This window comes from Schistocerca serialis, chromosome 7, assembly GCF_023864345.2.
Source record: "Schistocerca serialis cubense isolate TAMUIC-IGC-003099 chromosome 7, iqSchSeri2.2, whole genome shotgun sequence".
Lineage (NCBI taxonomy): Eukaryota > Metazoa > Arthropoda > Insecta > Orthoptera > Acrididae > Schistocerca > Schistocerca serialis.
Window position 1 is genome coordinate 491,301,236 of NC_064644.1, and position 26,091 is coordinate 491,327,326.

The window sequence follows — 26,091 nt, forward strand, 5'->3', positions numbered from 1 at the left end:
CGGCGACGCAGAGAGCTCCGCACCAGATGCAGTGATTCAGTGTTAACCAACACTGCGGGCAGAACTATTGAGCCCAGTATGGATATTCTTCGCGAGGTCGAAGAGTCCACTAGTTCTGGAATCGATTTTCGTACTAAGGCGCCCTTTGGTCGTTGCATATGCCATTCATTTATCCAAAGCTGCACAGACGTCTTTCTGTCAAAGTAGCGTGCTTTGTAGGGGTTGAAATGTAACGGCGTGGAAAAGCCTATATCCTGTACACCAAACATTTTCTCTCGTTATAAATCTGCAACTTTGATTTGACACCTCTGAAAAGGATTAGACATTCGGTGGGCACGCTAACTGGGTTCGACGGGACTTCAGTGAAAGATAATAGCGTAACTACACTGGAGCACCAGAGAAACGGGTATAGGCATGCGTATTCAAATACAGAGATACGTAAACATTCAGAATACGGCGCTGCGGCCCACAGCGTCAATATAAGACAAAGTTGCTGGTGCAGTTGTTAGATGGGTTACTGCTGCTACAACGGCAGATTATCAAGATTTAAGTGAGTTTGAAGGCGGTGTTATAGTCGGAGCACGAGCGATGGGACACAGCATCTCCGAGGTAGCGATGAAGTGGGAATTTTCGCGTATGACCATTTCACGAGTGTACCGTGAATATCAGGAATTTGGAAAAACATCGAATCTCCGACATCGCTGCTGTCGGAGAAAGATCCTGCAAGAATGGGCCAACGAGGGCTAAAGAGAGTCCTTCAACGTGACGGAAGTGCAACCCTTCCACAAATTGCTGAAGATTTCAATGCTGGGCCATCAACAAGTCTCAGCGTGTGAACCATTCAACGAAACATCGTCGATGTGGGCTTTCGGAGCCGAAGGTCCATGCATGTACCCTTGATGACTGCACTACATAAAGCTTTACGCCTCGCGTGGGCTCTTCAACACCGACATTGGACTGTTGATGACTGGAGACACGTTGTCTGGTCGGGCGAGTCTTGTTTCAAATTGTATCCAGCGGATAGACTTGTACGAGTATGGAGGCAACGTCATGAATTCATGTACCCTCCATGTCAACAGTGGACTGTTCAACCTGGCGGAGTCCGCAGCTCGTGGTCTCGCGGTAGCGTTCTCGCTTCCCGAGCACGGGGTCCCGGGTTCGATTCCCGGCGGGGTCAGGAATTTTCTCTGCCTCGTGATGACTGGGTGTTGTGTGATGTCCTTAGGTTAGTTAGGTTTAATTAGTTCTAAGTTCTAGGGGACTGATGACCAAAGACGTTAAGTCCCATAGTGCTCAGAGCCATTTGAACCATTTTTCAACCTGGCGGAGGATCTGTAATGGTGTGGGGCGTATGCAGTTGGATTTATATGGAACCCCTGATACGTTTAGATACGACTCTGATAGGCGATACCTACGTAAGCATCTTACCTGGTCACTTGCATCTATTCCATCCTTGTGCATTCCGACGGACTTGGGCAACCAGAATTTCTACAGAGTAGCTCCAGGAACAATCTTCTGAGTTTAAACACTTCCGGTGGCCTTCAGATTCCCCAGTCATGAACATTATTGAGCATGTCCGGTATGCCTTGCAACGTGCTGTTCTGAAGAGATCTCCAGCCCTAGTTCTCTTATGGTTAGCCCTGCAGGATTCATGGTGTCAGTTCCCTCCAGCACTACTTCAGACATTAGTCGAGTGCATACAATGTCGTGTTTCGCATTTCTGTGTGCTCGCGTAGGACCTACACGATATTAGGCAGCTGTACCAGTTTCTCTGCCTCTTCAGTGTATGTCTACACAACAATGAGTGATGCTAGCGCGGCATAGTTTTACTTATTGCGTTACGCCACAGTTCAGATTATCAATACAGGCGACTGAGTTTAGTGCTGCTCCTAACATTTTGGGCGTACCTGAATCGCCAGCCTTACATTCTGTACTACAATTTTTTTACCGGGAGAGCAGCACCACGAAACCTTATGTTTATATACAGGCCATGGGTGAATCATTTCTCCTGGAGAAGTGGGATTCGTGTTTCACATGCCGCGTAGACGTCCGTAAATTCTACTCCTGAGTCCAAAGTAAGGTTTCGGAGAAAATCGTTTCCAATATTAAAAATACATTATCCACACTTGTATAACGAATGCAGACATTGTAGCAGTTACAACAACCATGATCGCTATGCGGATACAACGCAGCTCATATCAGTAGCCTCAAGAATGAACAACATGTTGATGAAATCTCGAACAAAATCGCAGAAAAACGTGCACACTAGTACTGGCACTGTGATAAGACGATTATTCAACGAAGATATTGGTTTAACACAACTCGACAGCATACCGAATTCTAATGGTTGCTAATTTTCTTTTACGTTTTGCAGTAGTGAATACATTATCGAGCAACATTTGTACATTGACCACATTTTGAGTGTTAGTGCGTTTTGACAATTAATAAGCGGTGTAGTTAAAATCGTTTCTAAGTATTGTTTTCACTGGATGATTATATCTGTACCTTTACCCATGAATTACTATATCAGTGTGCTGTGTTCGTAGTAGAAGGAATTTAACAGATTTTCAATCAATGAAACAAACTAATATTTGTTCTTTCTTGCCCTTCAGGGTCGTTCATATTTTACAGCTACATTCCATAACCTCTGTGCAATAGCACAATTATTTATATGTATCTAGAATACTTTCATTTATAAGTGCATAAAATATTTTGCCTAGCAATCTGCGCATTCTCGTAACTAGCATCTGGTGTACCGACTAATATTTTTGCTATATTCTGTCGAAAATTACTTTACGATTGACAGCGAGGACGGAAAGGGCAGGGGGAGAAGCCCACGCGGCAGGAACGGGCCGCTTTCCGCCGATACCACGCTACCTGCAGCTGTAGCAAGTCTCCGAAGATGCCAAACCATTACGCCACTTTACAACACTTCCTGCTCAAGTGGGCTTCGGTTGCACGTACGTAGCTTTCTCTCCTGTGTGATCGTTGCTACCTATGACTCCTTGCGTGTTAGTTTTTGCGTTTGTTTTACTATTCTTTTATTTGTTGTTATCGTTATTCGTTGTGTGATACTGACGGATGTCAGCGAGAAGTTCGTAGAACGGTGTAAATGGAAAAGTTGCGATGTCATTCTCTTGGCCGGCGGATTGCCACTATACGAGGTCAGTCACAAGGAATGCTTACTTTGAGAATTAAAAACTTAATGGTGGCCCGCTGCTCTCTGTTATCAAAATGATCGACATAGCTGCTGCTGCTGCTTTGAATATAAACAAAAGCACTGTTGTCGAATTTGTAAAGGAAATAATCGATAAAGATGGAAACTGGAGAACCATGTAAACTTAACATCCCTGGAAAAAGAGTCGTAGGAGAAGAGGGTACCAAATATTGATTCGTTTGCAGTGGATGCTATTCGTCCTCACACTTTCATATTTATGATTATTATCATGGGAACAATATGCAACACTCATAGAGTTACTGATCACACTTAAAGTATCAGGGCTTTTTCAAGGCAGTTGAACATCCTTGCCCACAGTTTTACAGAGCTTCGAAGCAGTGGCAATGCCTTCCGACTAGACTTGGCCACTGTTCCTATGTTTCGATACAGTGTATCGATGCGTGGAACTGTTTCAGTGTTTCGAAACGGCTATGTTTCACTGTCTCGGATAGCGGAACCCAATTCGATCTCGAGCTACACGCAGAAACTGTATCGTTGTTTCAAAATAACGCTGTTTCAGTCCACTTGTGCTTGGAGCGGACTATTTGTATCGAAACAGTGATGTTTTATTCCGCTCGGCCGAGATTCGAGCACAGATACTGAAAACACGTTTAACTTATCACTTCACAAAACACCCTCACGGGTGTCGAAATCTTATTGAGACACAACTGATTTCGGAAAATAAAACTTCGTTTCTAATTGACTGCCCTGTTCCGAAATGGCATAATATCTGCTTTATAAACACTAACAAACAATAGAACAACGCACACTACACGCACTCAAAATAATAAAAGTGTGAGAAACATTCAGTTAAATTACACATCTCTTAGAACATACGCTTCTTTGTTCATGTACAGTAATCATATTAAAAAATGCAAGTAAACCTACTACAGTTTGAATAAAAAAAAGGGGTAGAGTGGAACTGTTTAGGCATATACATAAATTGGATGTATGTATACTTGCAAGCTATCTGATTGACGGATCATTGATGGTGTAATGATGAACGGGAAGGGCTGGGAAGCATGGGGAACAAAAGGTATATCTCTTAAATTTTGTTATTTATTCCAATTAGGTGGCGTTATTTGTGAGTCTATAGTCAATGTGTCTATTCTCCATAATGGTTCCCTCTGTGTGCGTAGAAATTAGCAGGACGGGTATATTATTCATAACGGAATGTGGGAATCCCAGTAGTGTGTCAGTTGTTTCTAAAGTATGCTCCAGCCTCCAGTTCTGTTCGTGTTGGTTCTTCTGCCTTCAGCTATGGCGCTACGAAGACCGGTGTGGAATTACTTTATGAAGATGAACCCTAAGAAAATTATATGTAACTTGTGCTTGGCAGTGTTGTCGTTTAAAAGTTGTTCAACTTCCTGCTTAAACAGACATTTGCGACATAAGCATCCAACAGGTAATTTAAGTGAAACTCGTTCGAAAACAGTTTTTATGAATCTGGGCAGTGACGAATCCAGTTCAGTTTCCACACCAACTGTTCAGGAGTCTGCCATTTCAATGTCTGTGTGTCATGATGAACAATCTGTGCAAGAAATACCCTGCAATTCAACATGTTCCGTTCTGGGTAGGCGTGGTAGACAAACAAAGATTACTGGATTTGCATTGAGAACAGTGCCTTCATTCAAACGAGCCAAAATAGACGAACAGGTCTTAAGACTTGTTGTCAAAGAATATCTTCCATTTAATATAGCTGAGAGTGTAGAGTTTAGAAAAATGACGTATTTATTAAATGAACACTATATACCCCCCCCCCCCCCCCCCCCCCCCCCAGTAGAAAAACACTCTCCAACAGTTTACTCTCTCAAGCACTCGATAACAAGCTAGTGCGAGTAAGATCTGCAACGCAAGCTGCATCCTACATCTGCATTAGGACTAATGGATGGACATCTGTGAAAAATGAAAATTATATTGCAGTGACTGCTCACTTCATTGATAAAAACTGCAATCTGAAGTCATATTTGTTATCTCGTTGTAAATTCCATGACAAGCATACAGCTGAAAACATTTCCAGTGAATTACAAAATGTGACTTCAACCTGGGGTATTTCCAATAAAATTGTAGCTTGCACTGTAGATAATGCACCTAATATGGTGAAGGCAGTGATGATGTGCAAGTGGTGGCATGTACTTTGATTTGCATATACACTGAATTTAATTGTGGAAGTAAGCCTAGAACCAATTACAGACACAAGGGAAAAAGTGAAGTAAATAGTGGAATTTTTCGAAAGAAGTCATCAAGCACTTGAAAAATTACACAATATTCAGAAGCAAATGGGCTTCCCTATTTTAACACCGAAACGGGATTGTCCTACAAGATGGATCCACGTATGAAATGTCTGACAGGCTTTTGAAAATCAAAAAGACTTTGCAAAGCACCCTATCCATCTGCAGTGTGGGTTCACAAATAAAACTGTCCAATAAATACTGGCCAGTTATTGAAAAATCTTGTGAAATACTATCTCCTTTTGAGCAAGTCACATCAGAAATCAGCAGCGAAAGAAATGTAATCCTGTCAAAAGCTGTCTTCAAAAGTTTGCAGATAAAGCAGATGAAGCAACACCATTGGATCCTCGCTTCAGGGAGCATGGATTTCCAAAAACTGGGCATCGATTAAACGAAAAAACAGATGCCATAGTTAATGACTGCTGTGCAATACGACATAAACCCACTCGGTGTTCTACAGACAATCCACCACCAGCCAAACCAGTTGTGGTGAGCACATTCAACTGTAGATCGAAAAGTAGTAGTAGTACGAAATTCTTGTATAAATCTGGGATTGTCATATTCTTCAGTTTCATTTGTGTGAAGTCCTCATTCTAATAAACAGTCTCGTTACCTTAAGTCTGCAACTGACCCTGCCATTGTCAAAATTAATTCTCCGCTTAACTTCACTGACCCTACCAGAATTATCGGTTTAGTTATCCAGCACATATTCTACGGTTAGACCCAGAATTATCGGTTTAGTTATCCAGCAAATATTCTACAGTTAGACGTTATTACGGGTTCGTGTGCGTTTTCCGCGCTATTCCAAGAATAGAACTTAAACTACTGCTAACCGGCGACTGTACAACTGACCCTAAATAGTGTAGCGAGCTGGCAAAAACTTCTGTAAAATTTCATTTCCTTTGATACACCAAGAAGATTAATATGTATCCTCTCTTAGCTGTTATTCGTGTTAGTCGTTTATTTCCAGTCTGGTAGTCTGTATCTATGAATTTCGCTAACAATCATAACAACGCTTATCATTCGGGCATCTCCTCTATGAAAATCAACATGGATACTGCAAACAGAGATCCTGCAAAACAGCTCGTTCTGTTCCTCCATGAGATCCACACCGCAGTGGACAACGGCGCTCAGGTTGATTCCGTGTTCCTTGATTCAGTAAGGCATTTGATACCGTCCCTCACTGCCGTTAATGAAACAGACTTGTGAACGGATTCAAGACTTTCTTGCAAGATAGAACTCAACACGTCGCTCTTAACGGAACAAAATCGGCAGATGTAAAGGTAATATCCGGAGTACCTAGTAGAAAACGTCTGATGCTCTTTAAGGTTATTCGCGGATGTCTGTAACAAAGTAGCAACGCCAAAAGATGGTAAGAATTTTCAGAACGACCTGCAGAGAACTGATGAATGGTGCAGGCTCTGGCAGTTGACCCTGAACGCAAATAAATTTAACATATTGCGCATCCATAGGAAAAGAAATCCACTACTGTACAGCTACACTATTGATGACAAACAGCTGGAGACAGCGTCTGCCGTAAAGTATCTAGGCGTAACTATCCATAGAGACCTTAAGTGGAATGACCATGTAAAACAGATAGTCGGAAAAGCAGACGCCAGACCTAGACTCATCGGAAGAATCTTAAGGAAATGTAACTCATACACGAAACAGGTAGCTTATAAGGCGCTTTTTCGGCCGATTATTGGTCATGTCTGGGATCCCTATCAGCTAGGACAGATGAGATAGAGAAGATCCAGCGAAGGGCGGCGAGTTGCGTCACGGGATCGTTTAGCTGGCGAGATAGCGTTACGGAGATGCTAACCAAATTCCACTGGCAGACGTTACAAGAGAGGCGTTGTGCATCACGGAGAGATTTGCTATTGTAATTTCGAAGAAGCCCTTTTCAGGAGGAGTCGGACAACATATTACTTCCTTCCACATACATTATGTTGACCACGAGGAGAAAATTCGAGAAATTTGAGTCATTACAGAGGCTTACCGACAATCATTCTTCCCACTCACTATTCGCGAGGGGCACAGGGTTGGAGGGATCAGGTAGTGGTACCGAAAATGCCCTCCGCCACACACCATTAGGTGGCTTGCGCAGTATGATGTAGATGTAGATCCAGTCAACCACATGCACAAACAGCGATTGGTATTCACCCGTCCGTATTTATTAAGCTCTGTTAGTATAGTTCCGTCCCCTTTTGTCTGAGGGGAAGTTTTTTATTTCATGATGCCTCGAGGATTCCCCTGGCAGAGACATCACGTACACTATGCACACATTCAAAAATCAACTGATGATTCGTTCAGAGATCAATTTAGAATGTGTTCAAAAATGTTCAGAAGCCAACAGGGAAGCGTTTCAAAATCATATGAATAATCGATAGACCAACGTGAGTTGGACGCTAGCCGCTTTGTGAGAGAAAACGTTTTTTTCTTCAAGAATATGAATTTAGCATCCCCTGAAATTGTTGCCCGGGGCAGATACCCCGGTTTCCCCGCCCCCCCCCCCCCCCCTCCTATATATGGGCCTGGTGAAGTATAATTTCGATAAGGTTGAAATTGGCGAATGCTATGTGGTACATTATATGTTGTTGTTGTTGTTGTGGTCTTCAGTCCTGAGACTGGTTTGATGCAGCTCTCCATGCCACTTTATCCTGTGCAAGCTTCTTCATCTCCCAGTACCTAGTGCAACCTACATCCTTCTGAATCTGCTTAGTGTATTCATCTCATGGTCTCCCTCTACGATTTTTACCCTTCACGCTGCCCTGCAATACTAAATTGGTGATCCCTTGATGCCTCAGAACATGTCCTACCAACCGATCCCTTCTTCTAGTCAAGTTGTGCCACAAACTTTTCTTCTCCCCAATCATATTCAATACTTCCTCATTAGTTATTTGATCTACTCATCTAAATCATTTAATCATACAGTAAAGCTGCATGCCCTCGGGAAAGATTACGGCTGTAGTTTCCCCTTGTTTTCAGCCGTTCGCAGTACCAGCACAGCAAGGCCGTTTTGGTTATTGTTACAAGGCCAGATCGGTCAATCATCCAGACTGTTGCCCTTACTACTGAAAAGGCTGCTGCCCCTCTTCAGGAATCACACGTTTGTCTGGCCTCTCAACATACCCCTCCGTTGTGGTTGCACCTACGGTACGGCTATCTGTATCGCTGAGGCACGCAAGCCTACCCACATGGGGGGGGGGGGGTACATTATATATCACAGTAAAAAAAAACATTCAATATATACATGGTAAAAGAAATAGGTTTCAGATTTTGATAGTTTTTCATTGAAACATTTAAACATTTTCAATAGTTGTTATGTTGCGTCGTTAGGGCGGCGAAGATCAGCAAGCGATGACGACCACGCCCTTCTGACGTAACAGCCAATTGCGTGGTCGGCGCGTGCAGTTGTAGAAGTGGCGGCGTCGTTGAAGGCTTTATCTTCGTCGCACCTGATTGTTGACTTCGCATTCGTCCGATGGCAGGATCCCTTGACCGGAACAGCTACCTGGTCACATCGCCCCGGAATCGAATCTAGTATATTAAAATAATACAAGCAGCATCAACATTCTATTGTAACAAGTTGGTTTTCACTGAAAAGAAGTTAGTAAGTCATTGCGTTTGACACACTACGGGTGTTTCACTGTGTTCAGTTGTATATCATGTTGTACGTAGCGGTCTCTTGTTTCTCTTGCCAGTCCAATTCCTCTCCAGGTCATCAGGTGAATGAATGTTTTTCACCGCAATTGACGCACAGTTGGGTGCATTCACAGCCTGGCCGCAGAAGATGCCAAACAACAAACATCTTGTCCGTCATGTAACACAGTTCTACCATCACTGCCAGTTATTTTGTGAATACACAAGAGCAGCTAGGCTCTGCATCACACAGCGTCTCTAGTCTACATTGTTGAAGCGTGTGTTTATTAACACATTCTGTCCCATAAGTAGTGCTGCATCGGCTGATTCTTGTCTGTTGATGCATCACACTACGAGGTTTAAGAAACAACACTCACATATTTATGTTCGTCACTGTTATTTGTGCATCCTAGCTCACATCGTCACCACATACTTGCATTTATCATGGTCTCGCCGAGTTCACTTTATGTCTTTGATTTCTCACGCTGACCGATAATGCAGTACCACAATTACCTTTGTGAGCACTGAAATTGTTCTTAATTAAGGAACGTTACTAGTTGCTACAAGCCTAACTCATTCGGCTTCTTTTTTTTCTTTTCTTTTTACGCTCCACTCCTTGAACGTATATTTTCGTAAAGCTTTTGCTTAATTCACAAAGAGACAATTTCTCTGAACCAACTTCATTTGCAAGTAAGTTAAAGAAGCTATTGAGGGCACCACTGTGTATTCTAGACTTATAACCGAGCGAGGTGGCGCAGTGGTTAGCACACTGGACTCGCATTCGGGAGGACGACGGTTCAATCCCGTCTCCGGCCATCCTGATTTAGGTTTTCCGTGATTTTCCTAAATCGCTTCAGGCAAATGCCGGGATGGTTCCTTTGAAAGGGCACGGCCGATTTCCTTCCACATCCTTTCCTCACCCGAGCTTGCGCTCCGTCTCTAATGACCTCGTTGTCGACGGGACGTTAAACACTAATCTCCTCCTCCTCCTCCTCTAGACTTATTAATGTCACAATCACTGGCATCTAGTTTTAAGAACGACAAATGACCCAGTGCGGTCATAAAAAGTGATTGTCGCGCTTTTGAATTGTGCTTCGTACAATAATTTGTGCGTCCAAAACTCTGTAATGCACTTCTCTACGTTTTTTCACAAATGTGGACAAGTGTACAGTGTACTACTTTATCAAACTACATGGAATTGTCACGTCTTATAGAGGTGTTTTGTCTCAAATTGACAAAAAATCTCAATATTACTGTTTACATAAAAATAAATAAAAAAACTGTACACTATTAGAATTTCAGATCTTAAAATGAACTTAGCTTCTAATAGAACATCAATAAAGTTTACTTTTGCTATGACATCAGGTTTTGCCTGAAACACATCAAATTTCTCACAGGCCAACATGTGACCTGAAAGTCACTTAAAAGAATGATCACTTGAGTCTACGTTCTGTTTTGAATTTAATGCCACCCTATGGAATTAAAATACACTTATTAAATTACCAGCCGGTATTTTTCACATCAGTTAAACCATGTCACCACTGTGGCAAATGAAACGTATTCTCTACATACTACAACTTATGTGCAATCACAACAGATACAACTAATATAATAATCTAATACTAATGGTAATAGTTACAATCACAAAGAACATGAAAAACTAAGTTACTACTATTGTACATATGGTTTTAAACGCTCAGCAAAGTGGAACCCCTCACATGCATTGTGTTAGGATAGGCTGCATGGTAACTGCCGTGTATCGTAATTTCAACTATTTCGAGGGGCCCGGCGCTAGCAAGTGCCATTTGCGGTTTTGTCGCTTTATGCTGGAAGATTCTGGAGACGTTTACTACAACACCAATTCTCCTACATCATAGGTTTCAACTTTGTTCAGTTTTTTAATCGTATCTGGCTGTCCGAGCCTCAGCTTCCTTTGTGAGGTTAGCTAAGGCCGTAGTTATTTTTGTGTCCTTGTTTGGTTTAGACAGGGTACTTCAAGGATCGAATTTATCCACACTTTATTTTCCCTGCCCTGACACATGATTTCACTTGGAGTGTATCCTGTTCAGAAATTGGGCAACCTATTGTAAACTGCTTCAAAATGTGTTACATAATCACCACAGCGCCTGTGTTGTCTTGGTGCATATGTCCGAATAAATCTGTTGAATTCTTTGAAAGTTCTCCAAACAGGGCTACTTCCAGGATGAAAATGTGAAATCAAAACGTAGGTTATGTCTCGTCCTGCAAGAACAGTTTCCATTTCATGCTCAAGGAATATGAACCATTATTAGACAAAATGGCCTTAGGTTTGCCCACATTAGGTATATAATCATTTAGAATTCTTATAATTATGGGCGTGGAAGTTGCTGTTTTACTAGTGCACAGCTTTATATATTTCGAAAACGCTTGACAGCCCCCCCCCCCCCCCCAAAAAAACACACAGGCAGTTGGTAGTGGCCTACAGACATCAACAGATGTGAGTTCGAGTGCTTTAGTTGGCAATATGGAGTTCGGTTTTCACAGAGACAGGGGTGTGTTTTGCCTTCTGAGATGGCGCACACATGTCCCTCTAAGATAGTGTACCTTCCCTTTCAGATTTAATAATACATTGAGATTTTCTGGGTACATTTTTGCAGTCAGAAATGCGACCATGCATTGTTCATAATATCTAGAAATGTCGTTCGTATACAGACACACCACATGTCACTATGTCTGTCTTTTCTGTGGAATAAAATTCTATTTTCCACTTTATAATGATCAGATAACATTCAGTTCTGCAAACTGTGGTAGTCCTCATTGCAAATGCGACAATGCATCCGCTATGACATTGTCACTTCCTTTAACGTATATGGTATCCAGACGGTGCTCCTGCAAAGCGAGTGCCCATCTCGCTAATCTCGCATTGAGTAACCTACACGATAGCAGGAAACTGACGGATTGATGATCACAGTATACCTGCACCCGATGTCCACACACACAGTAGTGGAGCGTGCGAAGGACCCACGCCATGGCTAAAGCTTCTATTTCCTTTGTGATATATACCCTTTCGCAAGGAGATAATATTGGACTTTCCAAGCTTATTATTTTTATTCTGTTTTCCCCATCAGTTTGTTAATGCCGTTCCTGTATTGACCTGTATAACTATGTCTTCAAAATCCTAAGTACGTTTCTTAAAGACACCGGCTGGTCCAAGCACCGAGTCTTATTTATGTATTTGTCTATGAAATTTCGCGTAGTTCACTTTTTCTGGGTGTATGGATCTGGATCCTACACTTCCTTACGAAGCCTTTCTTTCATACAAGGGCTCCAGAACTTCGCAAGGAATGCGTTATCAAACTGTTGTCATGTACTGCAAGTTTCAGCAGTTACCATGGCCGAGAGAGCGGAATAACCTGTTATGTGAGTGACTACAGACTGTATTTCTCATTTTCTGACCATACTTTCGTCAAAACAACTTAAAACCTTTAATAAATATTACTGGATGAACTGTTCGCTTCTCGTGGTATAAGCTCGTGAAATGCCTATGTTTTATTTTATTAAACTTTTCTGCAATATAATGCTTGAGCAAGCCCGTCTGCTGACAGACCGTCACCACAGGAGGCCCATTTCCTGTACCACGGATTTCTGCATCCTCAAAGTCAGATACCGGCGTAAATTGATGCCTGGCTTCATTTCCATATTGCTTATGCTGTGGCGTGACGTAAGCTTCGCTGTTATTCACGAACACATGTGTTCGCTCAGTGCAGTCTTCGCGAGATGACATTTCTCGCCTCCACTATGGCAAATCTACCTCAAAGATTGTGTAATGCTTCATAATTCGGCTGTAAGCTCGCTGGCCGACTCACCATTTCCAGAGCAGCTTCCATAGTCGCTCTGGACATTGCAGACTGTACTTCTGTCTTAACGTGAGCTGTTATTTCTTCATATTTCTGATGCAACCACTGTTTGAAATTTTTGTCAAGTTTGTCAGTATGCACCTTCATATATTCGTTTATCTGCTGCTCTTGTTTTAACCTAATCTACTGGTTACTTGTTGTACTTCCTGATTTAAATAACTTTGTGGAGGTTTGACGTTTTTTAATCTCCTCTGTTAATTGTTCAACTGATTGTGGTAGGCCCTTATATGCTTCCTCCTTCAGGCGGACTTCAGTCATTATCCCTTGCAGACCATCGTCTATCTTACGACCAAAAGTCTATTTTCTAAAATCGTATTCAGTTGTGACGTTAGACTATCATACCTGATTTTTTTGTTTTGTATAACTCTTTCTAATCTTTCCCTTTCTTTTTCCTGCTCGCATTTTTATCTTTCCCTTTCTTTTTTCTGCGCGCGATTTTCTCTTCCCCCTTTTTTTCCTAATCGCGTTTTCCCTTTCCCTTTTTATTCCTGCTCGTGTAATTCAAGTCTTCTAAATAATTAAATTAACCAGTCTCCACTGGTTGCAGGACTTACTGAACTTGTCGTAGCAGGAATAGTGTGAGTGGACTGAGTCACAGCCACACCTTCCTGAGTAACATTCGTCTCAGGTTTATCATTCTGATTTAGAGAATTGTGTACCACAGTCTGATTCAATGAAGGAAGCGAGTCATGCTCCACTTCATTTCATGGACCTAATCAGCTTCCTCAGCATCTGATCGAATGTCAGCTTCTGAGCGTGGCTGACCTTTTGTTCGAATCCTACTCATTTTGTTGGAGTACGTAAAATCAGTTAACTAAACTAACACCAGTTAAATACCTACATATTATAGTCATGATCCTACATACTTTAACTACCTAGACTTCTGAAACACTAAAATTTATTAGATCACGAAATTCAATATAATGCATCCTGGTCTCTTGCAGCACTGTCCCGTCTCGACTACCTATAAGAAAAGCACAGGACGACACACTGATGGCCTTACTTTGTTACACAGAACTGTCACAGGCAGCCTCAGTTACAGGGAATGGTAACAGCTTTCTTGTAATTTCTCATAAGGTTTATTTCCAGATATTGCACACCCAAATTTACTCGTCATTATACAGGGTAGGTATTTGCACATGAAAAAGAAAATTATTCCCAGTTAGTATTAATACTTGTACTCCTGTATATAAGATAAATCACAACATGCAAACATGATCTACAGGGGGGAAGATTATTCTATTCAAACCATGGTTCATTTTGAAAATTGTCTGGCCTCAAGTTGCCCCCCCCCCCCCCCCCCAGTTCCAGTAACCTTCAATCCTTAGTGTATATTTTTATTTTAATTGATTTTATATGTAGTGTTGAAGAATGAGCGATCGTATTGATCTTACTTGGTCGGTGGTCGCGCGGCTGGATTTAACGGTAGCGGTTTACAGACACGCTCGCCGCAGCTGCTCGACGTTTGAAAAGAATGAAACGAATACAGCGACAAAGAGCGGAAAACTGTCTTGCGTTTGTCACTGTTAATGATTTGACATTACGTGAGCAAAAGATTTTGAAATCAATTTTCCGAACCAATATGTCTTCTAAAGCTTCGAGTATACGACGTCAAAAGTATGAAATTGTGTAGGTTTGCCCGACATCCATTATCGAGAGAGACTGCCCAGTACAAACTGTCACGTAACGAAAAATTATTTTAATGAAGTAATTCTTATTTTAAGCATCCAGAAGGAAAAAACTCCACTTCCGTTATCTGTTCAGAATTTGCCTTCAAAGTAATCCTTTAATAAAACATTCACTGGTATCAGATTGCTTGAAGCGAAGTAGATCAAGTCACAGCATTTTATTACGTAAGCAAAAATTTATTCCTGAGCCCTCATGTATAATGGTATCATTAAAAGACTAAATATTGTGCTGATTTTTATTCCTGTAATAGTATTCAAGAAGACATGTGAACCCGCAAATTATTACATAAAGATAAAGCCATTAGCAATTTATGGCCGCGATCCAGAAAAGATCTGCAATGGCTTATGGTCGTTAGAAAACTCTAACGTATTTACTTAATAATTGAAGGAGAAAAGCTTTTCAGAAAGAAACAAAGTAAGTTAGAATTTTATTCTGAAATTAAGCACAAACTAATACGTTTACAACAAATGCGTTTTCGTTTAATAAGCAGCAAGTGTCAGAGGTGCTATTACACAACTTCCTTCTTCTACAAAGAGACAAAAAAGAGTTAGACAATTTTCTCTCTGGCGGCGCTGTATATATTTATTACGACACAGAGATTGATGAGTTTATCCAAAGCGAACATTGCCATCTGCTATTCTTTATACGTTTTATTTGTTGTGGACGCACTGTACTGGCTTTCATTTCACACTTCACCATTATTTCACCACACGACACTGTTTAGTATTTTACCATCGTGGCACATATAAGATTTAAACAGGTATCTCTTATGATAACCGTAAAAAAGTGAAACTTATGGAAAAAATCTCTCCATAATCCAGAGTTTCCTTTATACGTAATCGACGAATTGGCAAAACAACACGAGCATGCAGGCGTTAGTCCACCACGTTAACACCGCCATTTCAACCCAATACACTTAAAATGGGCCAACATTAAAGGTTACGTTGCGAGAAGATTGATAAATTTATGTTCTCTGCAGTCGAAGTACTCACAAGAGAAGCTGCCAGTAACGTCACCGCTGAACTTTGGAAGAAAGCCGTCAAACATGCGCAGAGCATGATGGAAAGGGCTGATTGAATAAAACTACGGTTGAAAATTGAGTGGAGAATATAACGAATCTTTTACGTTGGGATAAATTTATTTTATTTTTTGTTAGATGTTTTCGTTAAATAGCTGAATAAATTGTAATTAGGAATAATTTAATTAAGCAGAGTATAGAAGATAAAGTCAAAGAGATGTTCATTGGACGGACATTGTCGTAATGTAACGTCATTGCGTTGTTCGGTTGTTAAAACAAGTCGTTTGTGTTCCGTTCTGCTGTTCGGTCGTGCGCGTATCTGAAAAGAATTGATTTGGGGACTAGAATAAACTTTCACATAATAGTTACGATTCGATGATCCGACAAAAGGGGTTAACGTCAGTGTTAATTTGAATTGAGGGCGACAGGATTAGTTTTGACAGATACGTAAATCTGACGTAACGAAAGTTGTTCGCATATCATCCTTGAACGTGAATTTTTATTTAATTAACGGTTGCGGGCTCATTAAAAGTTATTATCTCATGATTAGGATCAATCCCTCTTTCCTCCTAGATAGTGATCATTCATTAACATTTACGTCATAAGAAAAAGGATTATTAATAAAAGTGATGTTAAATGACAATTACGTGTTATTCCGTTAGGGTGGAACCGACGTAACATCTCTGAAATGACATTGATATATAATTTGTGTTAAATACTGAACTGAGACAGGAAGTAAATTGAAATTAGTGAACATTTGATACTGAGACTATAGAAGCAGAAGCGCCTAAGGTTTCTCTTCTCTAAAATGGCAAAACAGATACGAACTTTAACTCAATAGTCGACATTACGACGCGCTGTTAAACAAGGGTACGTTGAGTCTGTACGAGTAATAAAACTGAATCTAAAAACATAATTAATAACGGCGAATTCCGCTTTAACAAACTGTATTGCGTGTCGTCATCGGGCACTAACTGCTCAACCCTGGAGACTTGGGTAGTGAAGGCGGTGAAATTAGAAGTCGGGCATATAAAAAAAACTTAAAAATCCATTCAAGCCACAGTGGAGTCGGCACAACACGACGTGGGCAGTTATAAGGAGATGATAATTTCATTAAATGACGACAGTGTCAGTGACATTGACCATGACACTTCAGGAATCCGTCATAGCAACGACTGATATCAGCCGAGTTGTTCCATTATCTCCGTACAAATGGAGCACAAGCTTGTCCAACTACATTTTTGGCGTGCGCAGTTTACATCTGTAAATATTTACATAGCAAAATTATGTCGTCGCAAGTTTTGAAATTTTAATAACGCCTTAATAGCAACTAATTCCAATGGAACTCCATCTCAGGAATTCCCTATGTGTTATATAAAACAAATATTACTGATTACAATATAACTGCTTCAATACAGAGGTCCAGTTATTTTTATCACTTTTAATCTTTCTAGAGCCCAAGCAGTAGAATGTGGCCTAGTTAAATTACGTTTTCCCACCGTTATGAAAACGCTTAATCTAATTTTTTGTTGTGTTAGAGTTAGGCTGGTGAACCATAAAAAATGATAAGTTTTATTACAAATATATAGCGATCTGTTTCTCTAGTCGAAACCGTACGTGTACCCATAATGTATTCACCTAACTTAAATAACGAAAACGTTTACCCCGTGTCGAAATTTGGTTAAGGTCGCGACAAAATACACTGTCCTTATATCATCTTAATAATTTGCTGCCGCAGTAAAACTATAATCAAAATGCAATATCATTCTCTCAGAACACATTGATGCAATGTCCATATCTGTAAAGTGAATGGTTTGCCTCTTAGCGCGAGTTGAATGAAATTTGTTACGTGCGGGGTGTGGCACATCTGTTCCGCACCTCCACATGCTCCTGCCGAACTGTCAATCCTAATGTAATTATGGACAGACTATGATATGAAGAGATCTACAATAGTCCCAGAATGAGATTTTCGCTCTGCAGCGGAGTGTGCGCTGATATGAAACTTCCTGGCAGATTAAAACTGTGTGCCGGACCGAGACTCGAACTCGGGACCTTTGCCTTTCGCGGGCAAGTGCTCTACCAACTGAACTACCCAAGCACGATTCACGCTCCGTCCTTACAGCTTTACTTCTGCCAGTACCTCGTCTACTACCTTCCAAACTTTACAGAAGCTCTCTTTTCTTTCAGGAGTGCTAGTTCTGCAAGGTTCGCAGGAGAGCTTTTGTAAAGTTTGGAAGGTAGGAGACGAGTAAAGCTGTAAGGACGGAGCGTGAGTCGTGCTTGGGTAACTCAGTTGGTAGAGCACTTGCCAGCGAAAGGCAAAGGTCCCGAGTTCGAGTCTCGGTCCGGCACACAGTTTTAATCTGCCAAGTTTCATCTATAATATTATCCTCACATTTTCCATGTGACCCACTTGTATGTTCGTTTTTGCACACTGACTAAACAGTTGTCTCGCGATGCAGACCTGCCCTAGTGTCACGGTCTGCTAATAGTATCCCGGTTGTTAGAAGGTTTTTCATTTTTACTTTTTAGTCGTTTTCGCTATGAAACTTCATCTAAACGAAATGAATTTTAGGCTACGGTCATTTAGTCTCCAAAAACAAGAGAGCCTACTGAAGCTACGTGTCTCCTGTGTCTGTAGCTGTGAACATTCTGATCACGGATATTTCACAACCTACTCCTGAGTATAACAGATTTTCCGCACAGAGTGTTCGACTGACACTTCTATAGAACTGTCACAGGGCGCTTCACAGTAAAAGAGCAGAGTTTCGAAGCAGTATGAAGAAGTAGTGTCATGCACAGTCTCGAATGCATATCATGGAAAATATACCTGTTCTAACCATTAATGACGGTCCACAACTGAAAACATCTCTTACCGGTCTCTATATTATTATCAAAAGAAAATCCCGCTGCAGACGAGACTTACGCAAATGATTTTGTTTTCATTTTTCCCATTAAATTTAAATAGTGCGGTATTGTCGCCGTAGCGTCAACGACGCTAAGGTTTACCACCGCACGAGCGGTTTTACCGTTGAGCATTTGGCGAGGGCAATGCACGACCAAAATTTTGTTAGTCTGGCTTTGCTTATGTCAGGAGGGTCGGTAGCACACTGTCGATTTGAAGTCCAATTATTTACTATAGGAATGTTCTTCAGACTTTAATTCGAAGAGAGGCAAATTAGATATTAGATAGACAAGATAGCAAACGCGTAATGACCAGTTGAACTGAGATTGCTGCTTACATTTCAATGCAGCAAACCTTCGTATATGACGTCAATACTAACTAGCGCTTTTTCAATTGCAGATATTCGTATTATATATTTTGTTTTAAATTATTTACAAAATAATGTGAAATGAAATAGGCTTACGTAAAGTTACTGTGCATGCTTAAATACTAAAATAGTTTCAGTAATTATGTTAAGGCCAGAACTAAGGATTCACCTATAGGTGGCACAAATTAAAATACTAATAACATCTGTTTTTGTGTAAAAACTAAAATCAATAGCAGAAACCAAGTTATATGTTATGGATATATGTCCACACTGAGTCCATAATTATCTCTTCCATGCTCGCTTACACTACGAAACGCAAATTATATGATGAAATGTGAACCAGTGTTACGATGTCAAGGACATGCAAGTTACAAATTGACTCATATAACTTACTGTACTTTATTACAAAACCATACGTAACTTTGTTTGCTATTAACTATAAGACTGATGCATGCAGTGTCAGCTGCTACTGGAAAAATTGCTTGGTTCGTGCCCTACGAATTCTGTTCACACTTAATGAGCCATCGTACAGCCATCGTACAGCATTACATAGTGGCCAACTTTGGACCTCGAAAAGCCCCTTATTTTTATCAATTACGTGTCTTTTGAAAAACTCCTAGGACTGGGTGCCACCTATTGACACCCATTCATTGAGCAAGGCGGCATGGGGGGGGGGGTCTCTGATAAATGAGATCCAAGAACCTGCCGTTATTCCCTCAATATACACTCCTGGAAATTGAAATAAGAACACCGTGAATTCATTGTCCCAGGAAGGGGAAACTTTATTGACACATTCCTGGGGTCAGATACATCACATGATCACACTGACAGAACCACAGGCACATAGACACAGGCAACAGAGCATGCACAATGTCGGCACTAGTACAGTGTATATCCACCTTTCGCAGCAATGCAGGCTGCTATTCTCCCATGGAGACGATCGTAGAGATGCTGGATGTAGTCCTGTGGAACGGCTTGCCATGCCATTTCCACCTGGCGCCTCAGTTGGACCAGCGTTCGTGCTGGACGTGCAGACCGCGTGAGACGACGCTTCATCCAGTCCCAAACATGCTCAATGGGGGACAGATCCGGAGATCTTGCTGGCCAGGGTAGTTGACTTACACCTTCTAGAGCACGTTGGGTGGCACGGGATACATGCGGACGTGCATTGTCCTGTTGGAACAGCAAGTTCCCTTGCCGGTCTAGGAATGGTAGAACGATGGGTTCGATGACGGTTTGGATGTACCGTGCACTATTCAGTGTCCCCTCGACGATCACCAGTGGTGTACGGCCAGTGTAGGAGATCGCTCCCCACACCATGATGCCGAGTGTTGGCCCTGTGTGCCTCGGTCGTATGCAGTCATGATTGTGGCGCTCACCTGCACGGCGCCAAACACGCATACGACCATCATTGGCACCAAGGCAGAAGCGACTCTCATCGCTGAAGACGACACGTCTCCATTCGTCCCTCCATTCACGCCTGTCGCGACACCACTGGAGGCGGGCTGCACGATGTTGGGGCGTGAGCGGAAGACGGCCTAACGGTGTGCGGGACCGTAGCCCAGCTTCATGGAGACGGTTGCGAATGGTCCTCGCCGATACCCCAGGAGCAACAGTGTCCCTAATTTGCTGGGAAGTGGCGGTGCGGTCCCCTACGGCACTGCGTAGGATCCTACGGTCTTGGCGTGCATCCGTGCGTCGCTGCGGTCCGGTCCCAGGTCGACGGGCACGTGCACCTTCCGCCGACCACTGGCGACAACATCGATGTACTGTGGAGACCTCACGCCCCACGTGTTGAGCAATTCGGCGGTACGTCCACCCGGCCTCCCGCATGCCCACTATACGCCCTCGCTCAAAGTCCGTCAACTGCACATACGGTTCACGTCCACGCTGTCGCGGCATGCTACCAGTGTTAAAGACTGCGATGGAGCTCCGTATGCCACGGCAAACTGGCTGACACTGACGGCGGCGGTGCACAAATGCTGCGCAGCTGGCGCCATTCGACGGCCAACACTGCGGTTCCTGGTGTGTCCGCTGTGCCGTGCGTGTGATCATTGCTTGTACAGCCCTCTCGCAGAGTCCGGAGCAAGTATGGTGGGTCTGACACACCGGTGTCAATGTGTTCTTTTTTCCATTTCCAGGAGTGTAGCTACTCCAGTAGCGAAGTCAGATAAGGAGGATCACGACCAGAGTCAATAAGATGGGTACCGGCCGGTGTGGCCAAGCGGTTAAAGGCGCTACAGTCTGGAACCGCGTGACCGCTACGGTCGCAGGTTCGAATCCTGCCTCGGGCATGGATGTGTGTGATGTCCTTAGGTTTGTTAGGTTTAAGTAGTTCTAAGTTCTAGGGGACTGATGACCTTAGAAGTTAAGTCCCATAGTGCTCAGAGCCATTTGCATTTTTTGCAATAAGATGGGTAGCAAAATTTGATTTTTCAACTACATATCTCTCCTCCGTAATGCCACATGCTCACTAAATCTAATCTCCAGCAGTCTCGCAGTTTGCCCTAGTGGCACAAATCAGCAAAAACTACGCAAATAATTCTAAGCCGGTAAGAATTTCGAATCTGGCACTTGCGTTCGCGCAATTATTTTAAGACCCGTGACTCTACGAAGTATTCACTTGTACACACAAGAAATTTTGAATGTAACAAACGTTAATCTAAACCATGTGGCACCTCGGCTGCACATTTGACTCATCAGCTGACTAAAGACCAAACGAAACCGCATTTGTCCAAATTTTCTTTCTCATTTAAGCACTTTGTGACGTCACAACTACGGAATACAAGTCAAGCTGTTTAAAACACTGACTTCCATTAAAGAAAGTCACACTAGAACGAAAAGAAAATTCATACAGTCACTTCGCGACCTCTTATTAAAATGTCGACATAAAATTGTATAAATGAGGAATAAAGTTCATGAATATATACCTATATCTCGCCCTACAAGGTGTTCAAACTCAAAATTACAAACACTTCTTAAATAACAAAATTACAGTTGATCAGCCTCAAAGAGTAATAGGTAACGATATTTTAATGGTTCGTACATCAGTGCACTATTTGCATATCAGTTCAGTAAAGCTGTCTATAATAATTGCTTAATACATGCCCGATTTAACAAAAATATAATAGCTGGTTACGGTGATTACTGATATTGCTCGCTTTCACATGATGAATCATATGCAGATATTGTTTCAATTGTTTTAAATTTTATGTTATTTAATTAAAAATGATTATCACTTTTTAAATATTAGGTCAATAAATATGGTTAAAATTGATATGAGCTCATTTCATCACCGTGAATTCTTTGGCGTATTTAGTCTTTCTGAAACATGCTTGTATGGTAACTGACCTATTTTTCAAAGAAATATTATATTCATTTTGTATTTTAACCGTCTAAAGCCTGAAACTCTACATTTTGAAGCGTCTGTCATTGCTTTTTAAAACATGTGAGCTGACAGTTAATTTTTATTTTTGACTCATACAAATAGTCAGCTGAAGGTAAAATTATTAATGTTTACGCTATTATCAGTTGGAACGAGCATAGCAGAAGTTATTATTGAAAAGGCATTACTTGCCTCTCTGACTTTTAGTTCTACTCAAAAGAAAAAAGAAAACTAAATGTTGGTAGTGATAATATTAGTGGATTTAAAAGCAAAAGTTTTATTAATTAAATGTCATTGAGCTGGTGAAGATCGAAATAGGCTTTGGTACAGACGCTAACATTATTTGTGACGTCTGACACTTTTCCTAGCCTTAAAGGAGAAGCAAAAATGTTAGCATTCCAAATTAATAAAAATGGAGGAAAGTGCCATTAGACGGCGGCCGCGCGCGTGTTATCGCCCGCAATACGGATGGCGCAGCGCGATGAAACTGCAACGCCCCGTGCTGAGTTCGGCGCTAAGCGGCTGGTATAAACTAAAAATTAAAACATAATTTGGAAGAAGCGGGGCCTGTGTCCGACTGGTGTAGGTCGCACAACGACGTCACTGTTAGTGGACGGTGGGCCGAATCATTCTTTGCGTCACTCGTGTGGAAACTGCGGCAAGATGCAAATGAAATGATCGCCACACCCATCTCAGGGACGTGGAGCGATATACGCTGTTTGAAATTAATGACTGAACACGAGAAGTATTCGGCCATATACGTCCACTAACAATGGGTCGTCGACGCCTCTTTTCCAGCCGTGATCGTCTGAAAAACATAAATCATAAAATATTAATAACAAAGTGACACGGGGGGTTGAAAATTAGAAATGAAAATCATATTAAAGTTAAGTTTGACTATATTATAAGCACTTAATGTACATTTTAACATAGATTCATACAGAGAGTCATGACAATGCGTCCTGCGTCCGTACCTAATCACAGTGGGAACAGAGCAAAACAAAATCCAGCGGATACTAGACAAAAGAGGTAGACATAAAAATGACTAACGAAATTAAACAGAGGCTGCAGGTAAGCACATACATCGATAAATACACAGAGATGAAACTATAAGACAGGATGTAATATGGAATCTCTGACTCTGTAAATGTCGGAAATAATTTTAAAAGCAAAATAAATACTACTTATTAAAAAGCAATACTACACGTCCTTGCAGAAAATCAGATTTATTAAAAAATACGTAATTAATTTACAAAAATAATAGTCAGATGCATAAGTTAGGGGTTGAGTGGATTTGTTCGTATTTTAATTTCATTGCGTGCAGATACTGTAACGTCCCCTTAGAAAAATTATGAATTACTGTGATGGTAAACTCCTACGTTATTTGATACAGAGACAGCTGAGTAGAACTGAACGTACTCGGACATTTCTCTCTTTACTTATTCTGATCATCAATAAACTGACACACAATGTGTTTAGCGCAACGCAATCTGACTTTTAATAATCCCTACAAAAGAATGGCCCTGACTAACAATAGCCTATACCTTTCATGGATCACTCACCTCACAAAAATCTTCGTTACTCGAACTACTGCAATACAGCGAGCCCAAATACAGCCAGCTAAATAAAAGATTCTACGGAAGGCACTAACTACTGATAGGCATATGTTTAGAGCTTTTTATGGAACACTGATAGGCATAGTTAGCAAATGCAAGATTTTGATAGAGAACAAACAATGTATTTAGCTTAATAATGTTCAAAAGTCATCATTTCATGACATCCAGTCTTACAAATTTCCCCTTTCTGACGGACACACGTCCATATCGTCCGCTCTCAAAACTATGGCATCTCTGTCCCCACATGCACCACTGCTGGCGGCTCACCTCCAACTGCGCAACGCTACAGCGCCGGTCACATCCAACTGACGAACACTACACAAGCGAATATTCCAACAATGAGTCCAACCAGCCACAGACTGCACTCAGCACAGTCAGTGATTTTCATACAGAGCACTACGTGTCCTTACCAACATAAAAACCTAAACAGCCTACTTACAATATGTAAGGTCAGAAAGTTTCGCTAGTTTAAAATTGCAAAAGCAAGAGCGCAGCCGGTGCATATCATACAAGTACATTCAGAAAAGAAAGGTACCCCGACGAGTAAGGAAAGAAAAAACCAGAATATGTATCCAGCTTTCGCCCTCTTGACGTATATCTCTGAAGTATACTTGAAATAAGTCACTGGTAATATTGACTTGCTGTTTAAAGCGGTAACCAACCGACTGAATGCACCTGTTAGGTTTATGATTCGCTTAATCGAGTTCAGATAATCAACAGAGAATTCTAGAAGACACCATTGTCCGGTACGTCCTGCAGGAGAACGGGATAGCTCCCTGCCGCCTGGGATTGCTACCAACCGCCCGCTTACGGCCTCTGGTCGCCTGCATAATTGAACAAGGCGTCGGCCTTGCTGGTCCGGCCAGCTGCCCCGCCTCGGTAGCAGCTCGACCGCCTCGGCTGGCTGACAGCGGCGTCGAGTGCACACCACTGGCTTCCGCTCTGTGAGACAGCCTCTCGTAGCCTCACAGCAGGGCAGTGTGCCCAGTTTCCACGTAGAAAGTGCTCTTAAACCGAGAGTACAACGCGTCCAAGGTATACTCTCTATTGTGAATACTGCAACATCTAGAAATTTTGGCCCATTTGAATTAGACATTGAAGGATAGTAATTCTCAATCAATTCAAGGCACAAATATATCAGCATTGGCGTATAGTAATGTAAAATTATAACGTTACGCTGTGGTACAATGAACTGTCAAAGGTTTCAAAATCTTTAACATAAATAATGTTTGTGTTCGTTGTAAGGAAGTGGGTTGGGACATACAGCCACCTTCACACTACCAGGAGGGTCTGGTCTTGGATTGTAAAACTTCTTTATGTTGGCAAATGACTGTCATGTAAATCATGTATAGTGTATAATTAGAAAGTTTCGATCGGTCCTTAGGTGCTTACAGATCTTTCACGTATTTCTGATTATAAACCGTATGTCCATGAGCAAGACTGCAATGCCTCCTTACTAGACTCCCACATCGCGAGACTCATTTGTTTCATCGTCACTGGATAATCCGACAAGAAACTGACAAGCATCTGCAGTACTAACCCCGAATCTGTTACTTGTCGCCTGATAAATGTCTCCACTACGGTCGCAGGTTCGAATCCTGCCTCGGGCATGGATGTGCGTGATGTCCTTAGGTTAGTTAGGTTTAAGTAGTTCTAAGTTTTAGGGGACTGATGACCTCAGAAGTTAAGTCCCATAGTACTCAGAGCCATTTGAACCATTTTGATAAATGTCTCTCCGTTGTCAAAACAGACCACGCGTAGACTAATACCGGTGGAGCTACTCGTCCAAAAAAATCGATTTTCAATGCCCTATCGAGATGAACACACTGTCGCAATTGCAGTACCACTCTCTGTAGAAATACGTGGCAGCAACTTTACTCGTAGGCAGTCCATAACATCATATATCAACTTTGTAAAAGTTTATTTCATCTTAGACTCACAAGTAGGTACCCTTGCAGATTTTGTATCATTTTATACGTAATAAGTTCAAATGGTTCAAACGGCTCTGAGCACTATGGGACTCAACTGCTGTGGTCATAAGTCCCCTAGAACTTAGAACTACTTAAACCTAACTAACCTAAGGACACACATCCAAGCCCGAGGCAGGATTCGAACCTGCGACCGT